Source organism: Meleagris gallopavo, chromosome 23, assembly GCF_905368555.1.
Source record: "Meleagris gallopavo chromosome 23, MGAL_WU_HG_1.1, whole genome shotgun sequence".
Taxonomy (NCBI): Eukaryota; Metazoa; Chordata; class Aves; order Galliformes; family Phasianidae; genus Meleagris; species Meleagris gallopavo.
In genome coordinates, this window is record NC_139426.1 from 1,274,059 (window position 1) to 1,293,341 (window position 19,283).

At 45.2% G+C, this 19,283-nt stretch overlaps 1 long non-coding RNA gene across 1 annotated transcript; it reads left to right on the plus strand.

Annotated features, from left to right (window-relative positions):
* Positions 1–15,058: 15,058 nt before the first annotated feature.
* Positions 15,059–18,728, plus strand: LOC146542877 (uncharacterized). The gene is made up of 3 exons (XR_014887908.1): positions 15,059–15,468; positions 16,777–16,833; positions 17,716–18,728. It is a non-coding gene; the product is annotated as an uncharacterized LOC146542877 (long non-coding RNA).
* Positions 18,729–19,283: the final 555 nt, after the last annotated feature.

A 19,283-nucleotide genomic window follows, 5' to 3' on the forward strand; every position in this document is an offset into this window, starting at 1 on the left:
AACAAAATACCACCACTTTGCTTGTCACTTAAAGCTTGAATGCACTGGCTGTCACCAGGCCTCTGCAGGCAGAAGATCACAGCTCTGTCCCATAGCATGTCAGAGGGAACAGGGAAAGCTGTGTGACTGGCCATGGTATGGAGAACCTGTCAGTTCTACTGCAGTTCATGGTATTCTACCATTCTGTTCAGAGAAGACCCTTTTTGAATGTATCAAGCTGCAAGACTGAATTTTGCTTAGATAAACACTGAAGATGACATGAGAAAAGTCCTCCTGCAGTGCCTGCAGTGCCCATGGCTGTGCGTTGAGTCCTTGGGAGCACAGAACCTCTGCTAGGCAATGTCCCCAGCTTTGGTGGGCACTGTGCCTGGCTGAGCACGCTGCCCTTCCCTGCCTTGCAAAGCAGAGATGAGTGACAAACCCTCCTTCTCCTCAGGAGGCCAAATTCAATCCAGAACCCTTCTGGGACGCCCCTCTGAGCCCCCCAGCCCCTCTCCCCACCTGCCTGCACTGCGGTAGGTCTCCAGCAAAGCCCTTTTTCATCAAGTCAATCCCCAGCCCTCCTCAAATGTCACAGCTTTTCAACACACTTGACGGGGCAAAACGTGCCAGGGCTCTGTCTCCGCTGAGTGCTGCAGGGACTCCATGAGAAGCAAGGAGTGCATGGCTGCACTGCCAGCTCTCACCTCTCCTCTTCCCATCCCCATTCCACTACCCGCTGCCCCATAGGGCTGCCACTGCCCGCCAGGAATTGGCTCAGATCTGCACCCTGTGTTGGGACAGCCTTCCCTAAGAGCAGTGACAAAAACAGAGATGCATGTGTGTGTATCCAAACTGCGGTGAGCAAAATATTTGTGTCCACAAAAAGGTCAACAAATATTTACAAGTGCCAGGTGTTCTGCAAGGAACGCCTCTCTACTCGACTCTTTGATATTCCTGCTGCTATCAAATAGCTCAGACATCCTAACGACAAAACCCTTTTCTTCTGGAAAATCATTTTTATTCTGAGCTTACAAATCCTCATCTCCTTAACATTTCGGAGCCTCCCAGGCCGAGCACTGCCACGACAAAAGGTTTCTGCAGTGGGAATGCATGCACTGTTCTGCTCACGCCGTACCCACAGCCAGCAGCTCGCAATCCAACACGTGCTCACCAGCACCATTTAGCCTAATCTAACCCAAGTGCCTGTTTGTCATGTAAGTGAATATCTAAACAGATTATTAAATGAAACATCAATTGCTGGTTAGGAAAATCACTGGGATTATTCAAATTCTAGGAGAGAGGGAAGTAAAGAAGAGTGTTTCAGTAACGTGATCTGCCAAAAGAGAACGGAAACTCCTTAATAGCACCTTGCCAGAAACAATGCGTGGCAGAGTCTGTTTTAAACAAGATGATTTTTCAAAATATTGTTACTGACTTTTTGTATAGTGTTAGTGAGTTTTGTGTACACTAATAAAAAATGAAAGCTGCTATTAAAAACAAATCAATGGACTGTACCTGGTTTTGATCACACGAGAGCTGGCCATTTGCATCGGTATTTGCAGCATCTGTTCCAATTAAGTCTTGTTTTCTAGTTTAAAGATATTAGTCCAATCACTAGTGTTCTGTTGAAAACATGAATAGAGCATTGTTCTGGCAGAATGTAGTTAAACAGACTCCACAGACTCTATTAAACGACTTTGCTACCCAATTAGAATGGGAAGGAGTCAGACAGACATGACTGTACTGCGTACTCTCTGTTCCACATGTATTTTTATGGATTCATAGTCAATGAAAACAGTTAACGTGGAACATGTGTTAAGAAAACACAGACTGCATGCTGTCTTAGAGCATGACCAATGGAGCATCGAGCAATTTATCAGGATTTAATGGACACCGAGTTTAATGATTATGGTGACCGCATAGAACAGTGCACAAGAATGGTGAACCATGGGTTCCATGTGATGAAACGATTGTGCTCAGCAGCATAGAGCCCTCAGAGCATTAAAGCAGACAAGGGTTGGGCTCACCTGCATTTAGTGTTGCGTCAGGTCGTTTTAGGCCTCAGTGATGGGCACTGGGGACGGTTGCAGGGTGTTCTGTATGTGACAAGGCAACACTTATTGTGGACAGTGCAGAAGATGTACTCAATGTGGGTATATGCTGATATGCAGCAGAGCTGCTTTAGCTCCAAAACGGACCATACTGCACATAATGCCTTAGCAGACATTGGTAAGCAGTATATAAGTACTCCAGTTACATGAATAGGGATAAAAATAGGCCGTAGAAGTGATAAAGATTTATAGGATATTCTGGTTAGAAGCAGCTGTCAACAATGAGATCTCAACAGACAGCTTGAAGGCAAGGTTCATGTTTCTCAGGGACTGTCCTGCTGTAGGAATACATTTCCATCACCTGAGATGCTGCTAAGATATGTTATTATTTTTATCAGAGGAAAGACATTGACAGATGTGGCCCATCATGGCACCAGGGGGAGGCAGAGGCTGCGGGCTCCACTGCAGTGCTGCCCCAGGGCCCCACCAGAGCACAGATGGGGCAGTGCTGGGTGGGATGGGGCTGCACCAGGGAGGGTTCTGCCAGGGGAAGGAAGGTCCTGGCAGCCACACGGCTCACAACTCCATACCAAAGCCAATCACAGCAGGAAGTGCCTGCCAGGGCCTCGTGGGCAGCTTTAAGGCATATTTGGGAAATGTACCTTGTATCCCCTGCTGCAATTTTATAAGGTATTACATACCCTACTGTGTATCGAAGCCATTGCTGCTTTGACTCCAACTAATTAGCTTTTGTAGCTTTGATGGATGGATTGATTCAGCAGTTAAACAGAGATAAATTAACTGTCCATCTAAAGAGAGTTTAACTGAGGAGGGAATTCTGATTAGAACGTTATTTCATGCAGTGCTGCTCTTCTTTCTCAGTGAATACAGAAAAGCCCACCAGGCCCCTCTCAGCAGAGCCAGCTCCAGGACAGACACACAGCTCTGCTCTGCCCCACCGGAGCTCAGAGGAACCAACACACCGCCAGAGACATAAGCAGGAATAAGCATGCCAGGAACGGACAGCTATTTTGTACCGCACGCATTTCTCTGTATCTTCTTTTAACTTCAAGAACCACGCCAAGGAGAGCCAAGGCTACGAGACTTTTTCTTTTCACTTGAAGAGGCCGTAGATACTTTAATTACTCCTTGTTTTATGCTCCAGTAGGATGAGAAAATCTGATTAAATAAGATTTAAAGCTTGGGGATAACTTTTGCTATGCAAAAAGAAAGGCCCGGCCAGTGCTCAGCAGCAGAGCTTTGGGAAGCAATGCCGCTCTGCTCCACGTGCCACTATGAGCTGTCACCATCAGCTGCTGCAGGGCAAAGCGGTGAGTGCTGTTCGAGAAATATGCTGAAACAGGTGAAATTCGGGCAAATAAATGTTGCATGCAGACACAATCGCAAACTCCGACAGGTCTTGTATCCTGCACCTCAGCCACGCCGTAAGGACAGGCCGACAAACAGCGCAGCGACAGCGCTCTGCCCCGAGCTCCGCGCCTGGAAGGTGGATGGGAGCTCCGGGGCCGCGGCGCCCCCCATCGGCCGCGGGCGGTATAGCAGGCGGAGCGCGGCGGCAGCGCCGCAGCCCCGCGGGCGGCCGGGGCGAATCGCTGCCGCTCGTAGGGAGACTTGAAAGGGAGATGTGAAGTTTGCAAAGCACTTTCCAGCAACCTTAAACTGTGCAAACAGCAGCAGCGGTGCCCAGGGCTTCTCATGTTTGTGCATTTCAAGCAGATCGCTTTACTCTCTGTGAGCAACCACTGTGCCTTTATATCACATTTTTCTTTGTCTTTCCCAAGCTGTTTGGCCTTTTGTCATTATTTTAACTGTTTATTCCTTCACAGCTCGTTCTTTTCAGTGTGCTCCTGTGTCTCATTACACACAGTTCAGTTTTAGTAAGAAACTTGTCCTTTATACGGGTTTATTTCTGCCTAAAATTGTAACCTTAAGTGTTTCCTACTCTGCTGATAGCAGCCTATATAAAGACTCCTCTAAGAGAAGCTGGGGATGAGGAACCTCTCTTCTCACTGAGGCTCTGTTTTCCTTCCAGGTGCCATAAGAATCATTTCCCACCTGCCCCTGTTCCTCCATGGGACATCAATCCTCGATGCTGCATTAGAGGAGGAATTGCAGGGAGTGGCTTGCAGGGCTGTGCAACCTATGTGGCAATGCACAGAGGAATCCATCAACCTGCCCATCCCTCATATGGGAAGGTGGAATGTTCATCCTCACCTTCTGCAGCCCAAGGGCTTCACTATTGGTGAGCAACATGCATAACAAATGCATGTATGCATTCAGTGCTGCTATCTCATCTGCTTTACATTAGGAATACACATAAAGACACTCACTTAAACTGAAGAGGAAGTGTCTGACACATTTATTTATGGCATCGTGGGTGTTTCTTTTCAGAACAAGTTATAAAAAAATCTAAAATTCATAGGTTGTTTTTTTCTCTCTGTCTCACTGTAACAAACCCTGAGGTCTTAAGCTTTAGTTTGCTACTACAGTTGCTCATAAATAAAGCTTGTTTGTATAAAGCCCAGCTTTGGGGTCCCCCGACTCAGATGCTCAGCAGCACATACCTTTCTCAATAAACAGTGAATTTATGCACGTGTGCAGTAAGCAATGCCCTTTGATGAAGCTGTGATCTTGAGGGACTGAGGATAAACGTGTGCAGCGTTTTGCAGAAATGATGATCAGTGGGAATGGGGGCTCATCCTGCTGAGCCCTGGGCCCAAAGGAAGGGTGAAGGATGGCACCAGCTCAAGGCATCTCCAAATTCAACAGCTCCATCCAATCCACGTTTTTCAGGTGGAAGGGTGGGATTTGCTGCAGGTTTATCATTTTAGCTACTGGAGAGCCTTGGTAAGCCATCACAACATGATGACAGGAATGCTGCTGGCTCACAGCATCAGGCCTTTCAGCCACCAGTGGGGTCAGAGCTGCAGTGTCTCAAGGGCAGATGCTTCCACACCTCTCTCCTTCCCTCCCCCAGGTGCGTGGTGCTTGGTACACGTCATCCATGATCATCACAGCTCCACTGTGTACTGCTCTACTGGGAAAACTGCTTAAAAAGAAAGACAGCACTCACAGAATTCGGGAAAGGGATTTTCAGCCCAAACCAATTAGAGAGAGAAAAAGTGACTGGGGAGGGGAGGGAGAAAAAGAAACGCCGAGCTCTGAAACCACTGAATTACCCTTAATTCTAGGAGCCTGGCCAATCCGACATACGAATGATTGCGCAGACAGTTCCAAAAGTGACACATATGCTCTCCCCCTGGCTCACTCATGGCAAACCCACAGCAAGGAGTTCTTTTTCTTTTTTTTTTTTTTTTTAAATGCCCCGGAATTCCCATGAAAGCAGCAAAAGCAGCCAAAGCAAGAGGACTTAAGACGGTCAAACACTGCAGTAGCGCCCTATATTTAAACACTTCTGCAAGCCCTTCAGTTACCAAATGTGCTCCCAGCCAGATGCAGCCCTCTGCCCAATGCCTTCTTTCAAAATAGAAGCCCAGAAAGGCTACGACCTGCCAGCCCCGCTAGCTTTTTTTCACTCAGCATACCTTTTCAGATATTCAGCCTCTTACAAAGGAGGCAAGTCTCTCTCCGGTGTTTTTTTGGAAGGAAAATGTGGCATGCACCTATTTTGTTTCATTCTGTGCCAGGACCTATAAAGTTACTGTGGGCTGCAGCTCCTGCCAAGTTCTAAAGGTGACGGGGCAATGGGCACCCAAAGGACGCTTCTATCAATGCCCTTTTATTTCCCCCTCTTTCCCTTTCCACCAAACTTTTTTTTTTTTCTAATAGAATTACTCTTATCTGCAAGTGATTTAAACTCTAAGGTTTACAGAAGATTTAAAGAGTGCGAACACAGTTGGAATGTTTTAAACTAACAGTACAAGTTGCATTTTAAGAAAATAATTAACTCCCAGGGGAGGTGCGGTTCTTGGAGTAATGACAGATTCAAGGCTGGCTTTCCCTATATGGAGTTTCCAAATAATAAAATATCTTCGGTTCCCTACTGGTGTCAGATGAGAACCTGTTAGTGTGCTAGTTGCTAGTGGACTGTCATAGGTTTGGGTTGTTGGTTTTTTTTAGTGGGCCCATTAGTGCTTTAAAGACACAGTACACAGTAGGTAACCTTCCATGCAAAGCTTCAGCACAAAGCACTGTAAACGCACAGATTTTATGTGCTTACAACCTTCTCCCATCCCTTTTTCTTTCTGGAAATTAAAAGAACAAGGGAACGCTTTCTCTTGTTTGGCAGCTCTCAGTGCCCTGCCCCTGCTGAGGGTTCCCTGAGCCCCAGGAGCAGCACACAGCAGAGCAGCAGGGATGGCAGAGCAGTGTCAGAGCAGAGCAGCAGAGGTGTCAGAGCCACCTGATGTCTGTGGGTCCAAATCCTAAAGCCTTTGCCCTGGCATCACAGTAAATCCCCAAATCTCTGGCCTTTAAGGTGAAATACAAGTACTGCTCCATGAATACTCAGTAATATTCTTGACTGAAACTTAATAACGCGCTTTAATCCTTCGACCATACAAACCCTGGTGTTTTGGCTGGATAAATGTTCACTTGAGCTTTGAGGGTTTGATGAAGGAATGGACCATTCATGGAAACTGAGCATCCTGGAGGGCTGTAACACTCGCCAGGTATGGGGAAAAGAGGGATGGTTTTGACATTTGCAATTTCCAGTTAATGGTGGTGGTAGAGGCACCGCTCAAGTCGCTTTTCTAAAGGGGCAGAAGATGAATCTGAATAAGGAACCACCACAGAGGAAACAGAATGAATTAAAACATTAGGGGTGGTGGTAAAAAAAATTAAGACATTAAGTGAGACCTCACCACGAGCACGGTTTTACCCAGGAATCAGGGTCAGGCCCTTCTGCCAGGATAAGCAAATACACACAGGCAAGAAATAAAACAGGGTCAGCAGAGCACATCCTCCAGCATCCCGCCACCCGTGCTCACCCCCATCACCACAGCCATCTCCTGACACCCCACACAGCCTCAGCAACCCCCGGGGCTCAGCAGCACTAATTAGACCACAGCAGAGTGTGCCTCTCTGATTCATTAGAATAATAATTAACCCGTAATACCCCGGGCTGCTGCTTGTCTTGGCAGTACCTTCTCCTCGTGGCACCTCTATGGCTTTTTGTCCCGCTTTCTAATTCGTGCCTAATTAACTCCATGCACGTTGGCATTTCAGAGCAGGCCTCACAGGTTTCATCACACACGCAAGAGGTGGTTCTCTATCAGACACTCAAAACTGGATGAATAATGCATGACTTTAGCAAAAGCAGCCCCAATATTCAACAAAGTAAACAAACCCACCCTTGTGGGGTGTGAAAACCTGGGCTGGAGCCATCAGAAGACGTGGCCTTCATGTGAGGTTTCCACACTTTGCCCTCCTTCCACACACAGACACCAAAAGTTCCTTTGCTGGAACCTGGATGTTCAACCAGGCGTGGAAACAAAATGTTACACAGATCTGTAGTGTAAGGAACTTTTAGAAATTCTATTTCCTAACCTCAGGAAGTTGGGATCTGAGATGCAGGGTGAAACTAAAGACTGCTCCTTCTTTTATCTCTGATAGATAACCATTTAGTCCTGAAATACTTCACTAATGTATAATACTAATATAAGTATATACTGAAGTATAATATATACATGCATGAGATTCTCAGCTGCCATATATCAAAGTTCTTCTGCAATGTGCATGAATTGCACCCCATGCCATGGAAACTCGTGTCATTGATTTCGCCCACTGAGAAAAATCAGATGTATTCTGTGGTACAAATGTGCACATCAGAGCTTTGCAATATTTTGTTACCAAGTGGATGAAGTACAGCAGCAGCACTTTGTGTAATGCTCAGCTCAACTCAAAGAGCCGCTGGGCCCACTCAGGTTGTGCACAGTTTAAGACTCCAGCAATGCACAGATGCATGCCTGTTCTCAAACACACTCAGCAGCCTCTCAGGGATAGTGCTTTCCACAAATTTAATTACTTGCAAAACCTTTGGTCATTAACACCCAACCTAAAGTCTATTGCAGGTCACAGACTATTAAAAAATAAAGTGTCCATGCTCCCTAAACAATGATTTGTTTAATTGTAGCTTTGAATAAACTCAAGGCCACAACACCACCAGGACCCTGTTGCTAAGTACTCACCAAGGCACTGCATCTGCTAGAAGCAGTTTTGAGTTAATTATTTCTTCTCATGCTTTTGTATGACGCCTTGTGACACCGTCAGCCATCCCTTAAGCCACTGCACGTCTGTGTGTGAGTATATGTGGGCCAAAACCTCCACCACTGAGATGAAACGCGTCCCTCTAATTTGCCAAGGCCAGCACAGCAGCAAAGCCCTACCCCAAGGCAGCTCAGACTGACTTTGGAGGACACTTTGCACTGATTTGCTCCACGAGCTGGGACTTCAGCCAGACAGAACCAACTCCCATTGAGCACCAGGCCATAGAAAAAAGGACAGCATGAGCCATGTGATCGTTATTAATTATTATCAGGGTTGCAGACCTTAACAAGGCACCTGTGCTCTCAGCAAGTCTGTTGGGAAGTTGAAACAGCAGCCCTGTATGAGCCTCCCTGCAGCACGGGGCACGATGGAGATGGGCTCTGCTGCCTGCCTTCATCCCATCCACAACAGGTTCTGATGGGGACAACACAGCTGCTGCTCCTGTTCCCACACAGCTCCTTCACACAGCATGGATCGAGGCAATGTAAGACCCAGCCTGGCTCTCCTGGAATGAAGCTGGCTGGAGAATGACACACAGCTAAATCCGAACTCATGTACTCACAAAGGGAGAGCCCTCTCGGGCTGCCTGCAGTATGGATATTTTATTGCTTTCATAATATTTTCCGGGTTTTGAAACACAAACCACATGTTTAATATTTTTTGGAAATTTACACATTGCACTTGCTGGATGTTGTTCATTCTAGCACCCACAGCCCCAGAGCTCTCAAAAAACAAAGACAGGGAGAAGGGAAACATTGGGAATGGAGCCGCAGCTCTCTGGCAGCCCTGCTACCGACGTCCAAAATCATTGGGTGCACTCCTTGCCTACTTTGATTTTACAGGGCAATAAAAAGTTAATGATTTCCTTGATGACAAGATAATCCAAATTAACATCCAAACAAAGGATAGAAGCTTGGCAGCTCGCAGACTGTGGAAAGGGAGAAAGTAAACAGTTAGAAACGCTCTAAGCCAAGTTCATCCAGGGTGTAAAACTCTTAAAATTAGTTCAGTTTCACCACAGATGATGAGTTTGGCTGCAGACTGTGAGCCTCCAGCAGCAGGGGCTGCCCACATATTGCTCAGCTGTGCGGCTGCTGGGGCAGCAGAGCCCTATTCTTCTTCTGATGTTCTTGGCAATATGGTTATTAGTGACAGTCTGGGGGCTTCGTAGAAATGTCTTTGTGGGATAATGTATATTTTGTAATTCAGGATGCCACTGTAGCCCTAAGTGCTAAAATAACTGTTTAGCCTGCCTGCAGACAGGTTGGATTCCTTTTCAAATAATGATCTTCTAAGGAAAGAAGTGACGGCACACATGTGACCAAACTCTCAGGAAGAGCTTTCTGAGGGGTGCACTGCACAGCTGGTCTTTTTCAGTAGAACAGATACAGAACCACAGAACCATACGGGCCTCTGGAGATCCCCCAGTCCAACCCCCCCACTAAAGCAGGCTCCCTAGAACAGCAAGTGAAGAAGATCCGCTCGTAGACTTGATTTACAGAAATCTGAGCATCGCAGGGATGGCACAGAGAAGAACACTTGCCACCAGCAAGCCAGAGTCCTTCTCTTGTATTCAGAGGAAGGGATTTGGATTCAGTAAGTAATGACAAAGAACTGATCTGCTCCACTCCTCACGTCCTGCAGAATTCAGATCACACACGTACTGTCTGCAGGCACTGTGACTGACCTGCATGTGGATCATTAGCACTGATTCCAGTCAATCTTTAGCTTCTTAAAGCTAATAATATGTTGGCTTATGTGCTTTTGTTCTCAGCTTTCCTCGATCTCCAGACCCCTTACTCACAGTGGAGCTGCGTGCAGTGCTCTGCCACCCCAGCAAAGAACCTGCAGCAGGTTTCTGAGGAGTCAGCCACATCCGTGCTCTAATGCTGCAAGCCAGTGATCACATCAGGATAAGTGTAAATATGGAGCATCAGCACAGGAAATGCTGTTCTGCTTCTGAGGGCTGATAAGCTGGAACCCAGCTTGCATGCACCTATGTAATGTAAACTTACTTTAAACACAGCGAGGATATTCACTGCAATACAATCACTCATCTTCTGCAAAGAATTCACATAACTGAAGGCATAAACAAAATGCAAATATATACTTCACCCATTTACAAGTTTAGGCAAATCTTCTGTTTCCTGCTCCTCAAAGGAGGAACTTGGCCACAGAGGAATCTTCCTCCACACCACTACCAGCTCCTCTTAGCACCAGAGATGGGTCTGAAGGTTGGAGTACTCACCAGATGACAAAGGGAAGCTTCCTGTCTTTTTAAAGCAATTGAGACATTTAAAAATGCATTCAGGCGTTCTCAGGAGCTGAGCTCTCCTCAGAACCACTCCTGTCATCCCTTCAGGAAAACGGCGTTTACTGGACATGAGGGGTGCTGTAGAAACAAAGAAATTATCCCACGCCTTGGGGACAACCACGACAAACCGGGCTCATATTCACATTCAATTTGCTGCCAAGTAATTTACAGATCAGTGGGATCTACACATGGAAGAAGCTCTGTTTGTAAATCTTATCCTATAAATGAAGGCCAATTCCCTCATGTGAAATCAACGGGAATGAGACACCCAAGTGCTTCTGAAAATCCTGTTAAGCAGTACTGCATCTGTAGGGTCCTTTTAAAATCTATCACTCTCAACTTGAGTTTAATGGGTGTTGAACCGAGCCCTTGGTGCTGACTTTTCCCTCACTTCTCCATCTTGTCAGTACCCACGTGCATCACCCAAGGCAAACGGAGGCCCTCCTCACCATCTCAGCTGTGCTTCCTTTACGCAGAGCTGTGGTGGGAATGCTCCTAAAGCTGCGGTCAGTGCAGGATGCAGTGAGCAGCAATGGCCCCTCCTGGCCCTGCATGCTGGTGCCAAAAGCCTTCAGAAAGAATGCCACATTTCTAATAAAGAAAATGCAGGTATAATTAAATGTTTAACGAACATACAAAATACTGGGGAGTTATGTCTGTCGTTACACATTTTAATGAACATATTCTCCACGAAGGAGCTCTGTGTGCCCCAGGCGGGGTGCAGCCCATGCTGCTGTGTGTTGCTTTGATGAGGACCCTTGCATGGAATAACAGGCTAAAAAATGCACATAAAACTCCCAGAAATGGCCTTCGTTGGTACTGCAGGGCTGCTGCACAGGGAATCACAAACAACGAGACCATAAGGATACAACACACCTTCATAACAACGATGATTCCAAACCACATCGTGTCCAGAGGGATGTGATATTCACTGTGGGAATGTAAACTGTATAAACAAATAAATAAATGATCCCATCCCCAGGGGACAATTACAGGCAATTGCTCTTGCACTCGCATGTAAATTGCTGCCAAGGAATTTGGGCTGTGAGGATTTACACATGGCAGAGGCTCTCAGTGATGGCCAGTTTTCATGTATGAAATTAGGCCTCGTCACTGGAACTCAGCGTGCAGCAGATTGCGGCCTGAAACCAAGAAGCTGATGCTGACTGCTGATTAGAAATGCCCTACTGTCACAGCTATGACACAACGTTACTTATTTGTTGTCATCAGTTTAAGAAGGCTATGGGTTTAGAAACGAGCACATCCTGCAAGGCTGCGGCTAGGAGCAGAAAGGCAGGGAGCCTCACAGAGAGGGGCATGGACTTGTGCTCCATGCCAAGCCCACATGGGAATGCTTTGTGGCCAAGAGGAGAGAGGCTGCTGGAAAGTGGCATCTGCCAGGCAAGAACGGCTCTGGCTCTTCGTTATGCAGCTCTGCGTGGGCCTCTGAGTGCTGGGGTGGGCACACAGCCCCTCCAGGAAGGGCTGGAAAGACACAGCCAGAGAGAATGAACCAGAGGCGTTTAACATGCACAAAGCCCCTCAAATAGAAAACAAATGAATGATGAAATAACGAGGGTCCTGGTAGTCCACGTTCTCAAATGTGGAGTTGGGTGCAATCCCTGCCTTTTATTTTCACAATAGCTTGCATTCATTACTTTATTTAAAAATGGTGTACTATGTCTGGAAAACAGGAAGTAGGCCATAAATCTCTAGTTTAAAAGCCATCTGAAGCCTGTGGACCAGATATGTTCTCAATCAGTAGTCAGGCAGTAAATAAACATTTATATACAGCAACTGCTCTCAACCAGCCTGACCTCCGGCTATTACAGGGCACATAAAGAGGAAATTTGTTTAGTCCCGTAAAAGCCCAGGCAATATATCAATAGATTATTAAAAATGGAAACAATGTAGGCTAATGGATTATATTGATTTTAATAAACATAAGTATATGGGCTTCAAAGATAAGTCAGATATGACATCCTTCCAAGCTCACCTTTAGGGATATCTCCTTAAAATTAGCAAAAACTAGCTTTGTCAAGAATATCAGTCACTGTTTTCTGCTTTGTAAATTGACACATTTTTGGCTGAAGGACTTAAATTGGAGAGCGTTCATTTTTATTCCTGCCTGTGAACCATGAATGCAGTCAAAAAATAAACCTTGTGCATCTTTTATTGTCACTGCTGCGCAGACAAATCTTCAAGCAGTTGCAGGCTGTCTCGAGGCATGCTAGATGAGAGCACACACACAGCTACTGGGTATTTTTTTGCTTTGTTTCACTTTTTTAAGGTGCGTTGCTCACTTCTGCTGCAGCTGCTATTGGTGGTGGATACTGAAGCCTAAATCTCCACAACAGAACTGCCTGTATTCTTTGACTCTTCTTTCTAGCACACTGCCAAGGGAGGTGGTTTCAGCTCTTCCCCTTTCCTAAGTGAGTTTCCCTTTTCCTGAGCTAAACAAGTTAAGCTGAGACTCTTGATAGCAAATCAGGGACCACTTTGAGGGCCCAGCTCCTCAAAGACTGCAGACCTAGAACTCATCCCATAGTTTTTGCCCATTGCTTTTCACCCAGCTATTGCATAATTTTGTGGGTATCAGTCACTCATTTTACATTTACAGCAAAAAATTCCCACATTTCAGAACTGAACACTGATTGCATCAGATTCAACTCTGAGTACCCAGCACCAGATTTTCAAGAGGGCTGAAAATCCACAGCTCTTCATTCAAGCACTGCCCAGCACCTCCAATGAGCAAGAGCTCCGTAAGCACTTCATATCAGGAGCTCAAAAACAGAAGCAACCTTAAGAGCAGCTGAAGGACTTATTGCAAAGCACATTTATGATAAGCAACAGCTGCATGCTCTGAATTGCTGTCACACATCTCATTCAGTAGCCAGGCATCTTCCTATATCAGAAACCATGTTTGACCAAGGCCCAAATCAGCAAATGTAGCATCTGGAGGTCTCAAAGGCTTCCTTCCTAACTGGACGATCTAGGTCCCAGACAAAGAGACACACGTTCAACACCATGAACGTTTATGTCCTAATTAGAAACATCCTTAAAATTTGGGGTAGCTCAAATCTAACCGCTGTGGTTTAGACACCTTCCTAATTTATGCTAAGAACACGTGTCATCCATTTTGTCATACCAATCAAAAGGTACTTGAAAGCAAATAAATGCAGGGCTAACCTCAAGCATTTACGAGTTTGGATGTATAGCCAGAGTGCAATACTGAGGGGAAAGCCATCTGAACTGCCCATGGCTGCTGAAATTGCAAACAACAGTTACAAGAAATGATTCAGCTTTCAGCCCAGACTTCAAAAACGAAAAGCAGAGAAACAAGGCAGGCTGAATTTCTTTTATTAAACCGCTGGAGCTATCAGAAAGTTCAGATCAGATGCGATCTGCTGTCCTCCATTACCTGCTTTCCATTCTTCCCCTTGCAGAATGAGGGAGTAAAAGCAGCCTTTATAGGTGAGCCTCATTTATTGGGAGTGTTGGCTTCTCTGCCCTCCACTCCAGACAAAAGTCAATCTAAGAGTTGCTTTCATACTTCTTTCTTCAAAACAAACCAAACCAAAACAATGGCTGAAGACTATTTAGCGTCAGTTGCTTTGTAAAGAAGAACAGAGGTCTGAACTTACAGTAAATTTCTACCTCTGTTCATTTGCTCCCAATGGTAGAAATAACACCCTCGCAGCAATCCTCAATACCTCACAAATTACAGTAATCTGCAATTATAAACTACAGTGTTAATGAGGTTTGATTGCCTGCTATTTGCGATGCCACCTATAAATGCCACTTCCATTTTACAGCAGATTGAAGTTAACAGCCTGTTTTGAGAAGATCACTAATAGTCAAATGGACTTTTATGAACACCTTTTGTGATTTCAATTTGCTACCTAGAAACCAAACACGGCCATAGAGCATTTATCCTCATCACAGGACTGAATCCATTTGATTCTTCCCTGTGATTTCCCTTCAGTCCTGATACTGATCTTTATGCAGGAGGGCCAGTTTTCTTAATTAAGGAGAGTGGCATCTGAATTTTCATGCTTGACCTTCAATCAACAGTATTTTGGTAAGTCTCTACAAGGACTAATTGTGTCATTCATATACTTAAGGGATAATGTGCCTTGCAGTGCAATACAGAAGGCAATAAACAGCTTTTACAAGAGATTAAACGCCCAAGCACAGCTAAAGCGTTTAGATAACTGGCAAAAGCCATTTATTGGCACTGCTCTGATGCCAGAAAACCACCCATCTTATACTGTTCTGCTAAATAAAAAAAAAAACAGTTAAAGAAAATACAAAAGAAAAAGAAAAAAAAAAGGATGACAGAGAGATGTGCTATTTTCAGAGGCACTTTCAATTTACAAAAGAAGGGAAATCTTGTACTGATTGACTCGAGACAAAGCAGAAATTGTGCTTTTCTCAGTGGCAGCACTGACACAATCTGAACTGCCCTAGGATGTACATGCCAACCAAAGACAGCAATATTTGGGGCGTTAGGGGACTCAGTGAACCAAACCGTACCGTGATTTCGTCGGGACTTAAAAGCAGCTGATAAAATATGAAGACAAGTTGCCACAGACAGGAGGAAATGAAAGACCAAAAAATTAAGTCTCATTTAGTGAATGTGTTTCATCAGCAACTGATGGCAATTAAAACCTGCTGGTAAAGGCAGGATCGAGCGCGCAGCGTGGAGGACAGCAGGGTCACACTGCCAGCCCCAGCCTTGCAAGCAGCAGCTCTGCTGTGAACCTCTCCAGCTGTGTGCTTCACAGGCACACTGAGCACTGCTGAGGATGCACGGAAGGTCGTGGAGCCACCCACACTTCTGAGCATCTGCACTTCCACACTGGCATAGAGGTGAGTATCTGAAAACCAGGGCCTGGTTCTTTTAGGGTGTTGTGAACTGAGACAAAAACGGACAGGGAAACTCATTCTGCCTCCCAAGAGCTTTCTCCAGCCTTTAAAACTGACAACTGAATGATCTTTGGACAACCAAAGCTCTGCAGAGCCATGATTCCTTAATTTTTCTTCCACAAAACCTACCTGCATTTAGCTTTCAGACCTCTGGGAGAAGGCAGTCAAATCCTTGCTTCTTCTACACCACATCCAGGAGAAGGGAACTAATGCATCCCCTGAAGAGCACAGGTACATAAACTGCCACAAAATATTAACACAGATAAGGAGCTATTAGAACAAACCTCGCTGCCAAAACAACAGACCTTCAACACGGGTGACACCGAGATAACAAAACTAAAAGGCCGCATTAAAGCTGTATCCCTTCAAAAAATTAAACAAATCAGTTTTATAATGATAGGCACTTCAGAAAGCTTGTGTTTGAAAGTCTAAGGGCAAGTCAATAAGGCATAGCTAATTGGAGAACAAATTGACATTCATAAGCTGGTGTTTAACACAACGATGGTAAACAAGGTAATAGACAGTTAATGCAGCAGACAAGGGTGGTGAACAGAAGCAATTGAGGTCGAATAATGGAAAAGGACCAATTGAGCAAATTCGAAGGGCAAACATTCAGATTTCAGCCTGCTTAGCAGGACTCAGCCACAAGCTGACCGCCCTAATAGGCTCAGTGGGGTTGTTGTCTCTAAAGAACCAGTGTGTCAACCACAAAAAAGAAAAGAAATCTACATAATGGCAAATGAATCCGGGTTACTAAGTGCACGTAGTGATAACGTTCAGGTGGGTAAATACTAATGGCTGCTGAGCACTGATAGACATCTGAAATAACAGCGAGCAATCAACATCTTGGCCAGCACATTACTTAATGCTGCGTTATCTTAATATAAAAATTACAAGGAGTCACAAACCAAAGGAGTGCTGGGAGCTCAGTTCTCACTGACACAGTCCTCTGCCCTTACAAGGTGAGCTGTGCTGTGTGGTGTGCAGACAGCACTTTTGGGAGGACTACTGGGACCTCCTTCTCACACATAGACAGATCTTTGGTCCAACAGACGTTTCCTTGATTATGGGATTTCCTCCTGATTCTGAGTTCTAGACCTAAAATTCAAAGTGTCCGTAACAGATGCCAAGGAACTCTGCTGCTAAATGTAAACCATTTTTGATGCCTTTATGTTTCAGATACGTTAAGTCTGTTTTAGGATAGAATTACTCAGCTTTTTAATTATTTTAATAATTTATTTTTTTATTCAGAATTCACTGCAGTTTTCCCAGTTTCCATCAGAATGATCAGTTCTGGTCCAGATAGAGGTAAGAAACTCAAAACCTGGTTGTTTTGGTAGTTTCTTATATTTGTTTTTTAAACCCGAGAAGCATCCTTGTCATCCTCCCTGCTACAGATCTTACAAAGCCCTTTCCCCAAAGCCTTTGCTCTCCACAAGCTTGGATCCCATCCAACCCCATTTTAGCCCTTGAAGGCTCTTAAATACACACACACCAAAAAAAAATGCTGTCAAAGAAATATTTGTGCTCAGACAGTACTCTAAATAGATCTGGGAAGATTTTCAGATGTCTGTATTAGGAATGAGGAGAGCAGAATGGCTGCAATAAGCAGCGCTGTTTGGAAGGGAGTCGATCCCCCCCCAAACAGTTGGCAGCTGGATTTGGGATGTGTGATGGGCAGTGTGCAAGTGGCAGGACTAACACCAACATCCATGCAGCACTGGAGGCTGTTAGATGCGTGGAAGAGGATAGGTGGGGAAGGAAACCCACAACTGCATGCTTCTAACAGACCCTGCTGTACATTAATGACAAGCCCATTTATTCGTGCTGGTTCACCATGTGCTGGTAAGGCTAATATTGATAGTTGCCGAGTCTCTTAAAGCCCACAAATTAACTAACTACACACACCTAAATGAGGGAAACACAGTTGTGGAGGATGCTTTCTCTAAAACATTGACTCGTGTAATTGATGACAACAGTTTCCTTTTTAACTGGTTCCTGCTAGATACAGTGGGAGGCAGCATGAATTGCATATCCTCTATTGCTAAGTGACAGCTAAGATTAAGCAGATGCTCACTGGGGTATTATCCCTTATGCAAACAAATGATAATTTCCCTTATAAGCGACCTGACTCATAAGGAATTATGTATGTGTGGGCTGTGTCGTTTACCCTGAATTTCTTCCCCCCAGACAGGACACGTGGGGACTCAGAGCACAGCTCAGCAACAACCTGCTGGAGTAATGAGATGCTGCTCATGGATGAGCTGCCACGGGCTCGGCCAGGCTGTCCCAGGAGGTGCTTGCAGAGGTTTCTATGGAGGCTTTCCTCCTTTCCTCCCATCCGAGCCCTAAGGAGCAGTTCCCAAGCAGCCAACCCTCAGCACGCAAGCAAAGCACGGGGCATCACAGACCCTGAGCCCACCTTCCATGCATCTCCTGCGTCAGAGCTGCCAAAGGAAGCTGCTCCGTGCCGGGCAGTCAGTGCTCATTTGTCGCCCATTTCTGTGTCTGTGGATCCCACTTTTTCACCTGGTTGCCCTCATTTCTAATGTCCTTCTCCCACAGCTACACACAGACACAGCAGCACACAAACCGCCATCCTACTAAAAACCTCATGCAGCTGATTCAGAGTCACTTGAGTAAAAAGAGACACAAAGCAAGACGTCTCCGGCTGTCAGGGTAAGCAAGCTGAGAACATGACACAGAACACACTTCTTGCAATTAGCTCTCTCTTCATCTCATTGCAACAGCTTGGAGCCAGCTGCCCAGGTGTGTCCCCAGCTCTTGGGATGTGACAAACCCAGCGGGCAGCACTCGGGTAAAAGCCAGACCTGGATGTCCAACCACTGCCACAGCACCAGCAGTGAGCAGAGGCTTTACCACGTGTAGAGGATAACACAGCACAGCAGACACTGCGCTTGATGAGGGGCTCAGGGGCAAGAGGAGAGCAGCAACCATCGGTAAAGCGGCGAGTAGAGTGGGATAGAAAAGATGTGGGGCTTATTTCAGGCAGGGTGAATGCAAGGACTGCATAGGGGCAGCTCATTGTTCTGTTTTCATAAAGTCATTTAAGTAGCAAATGGCCCCTGAAACTGATACTACGATTTGAGTCATGTTGGAAGACATATTGAATTAATGATGCAGGTGTGGGTTGTTGTTCCAAAAAACTTTTTTATAGCAACAGTGGGAGGGGAGAAAAGGGAGGGGGGGAACTTAAATGAAAAGATTTGGTCTATGTTATGTTTTTCTAATATTTGAATTTTAGCTAAGATTACTCTTTCTCCTCTCTTTAATATATTGTTTTAAATAAAAAATGCTAATAAATCTTGAGAGAAATATGTCATAGTGGAGTTTAAAAACTGTAGTGCAATATATAACAGTTCATAAAATATTCTATTCAAATAGCCAAAATTGTAGTGCGTTTGGACCAGAAGTAGTTAACTGCAGGAACAGCATTTTATTAGCTACTAAAATTAAGAAAGAGTACTGCTGTTTCACAGCCAGATAATTAAGTACCGTTTTCTCTTTTTTAATACTATAAAATTAAACTTCCTGTTTAAATGGCCTGGTGGGGACTGTAGGCAAAGGGTCGTCTGATGAGCCCTCCGGGCAAATCCAGAAACACAACATAGCACTTATTCACACAAGACTTTAACAGGGTGGAAAACACTGTGATTGAGTAAAAAAAAATGCTGCAGTAAGCGAAAAATTGCAGGTCATAAATCAGAGATCCATTTTTTCACATCATTTTGGCTAAT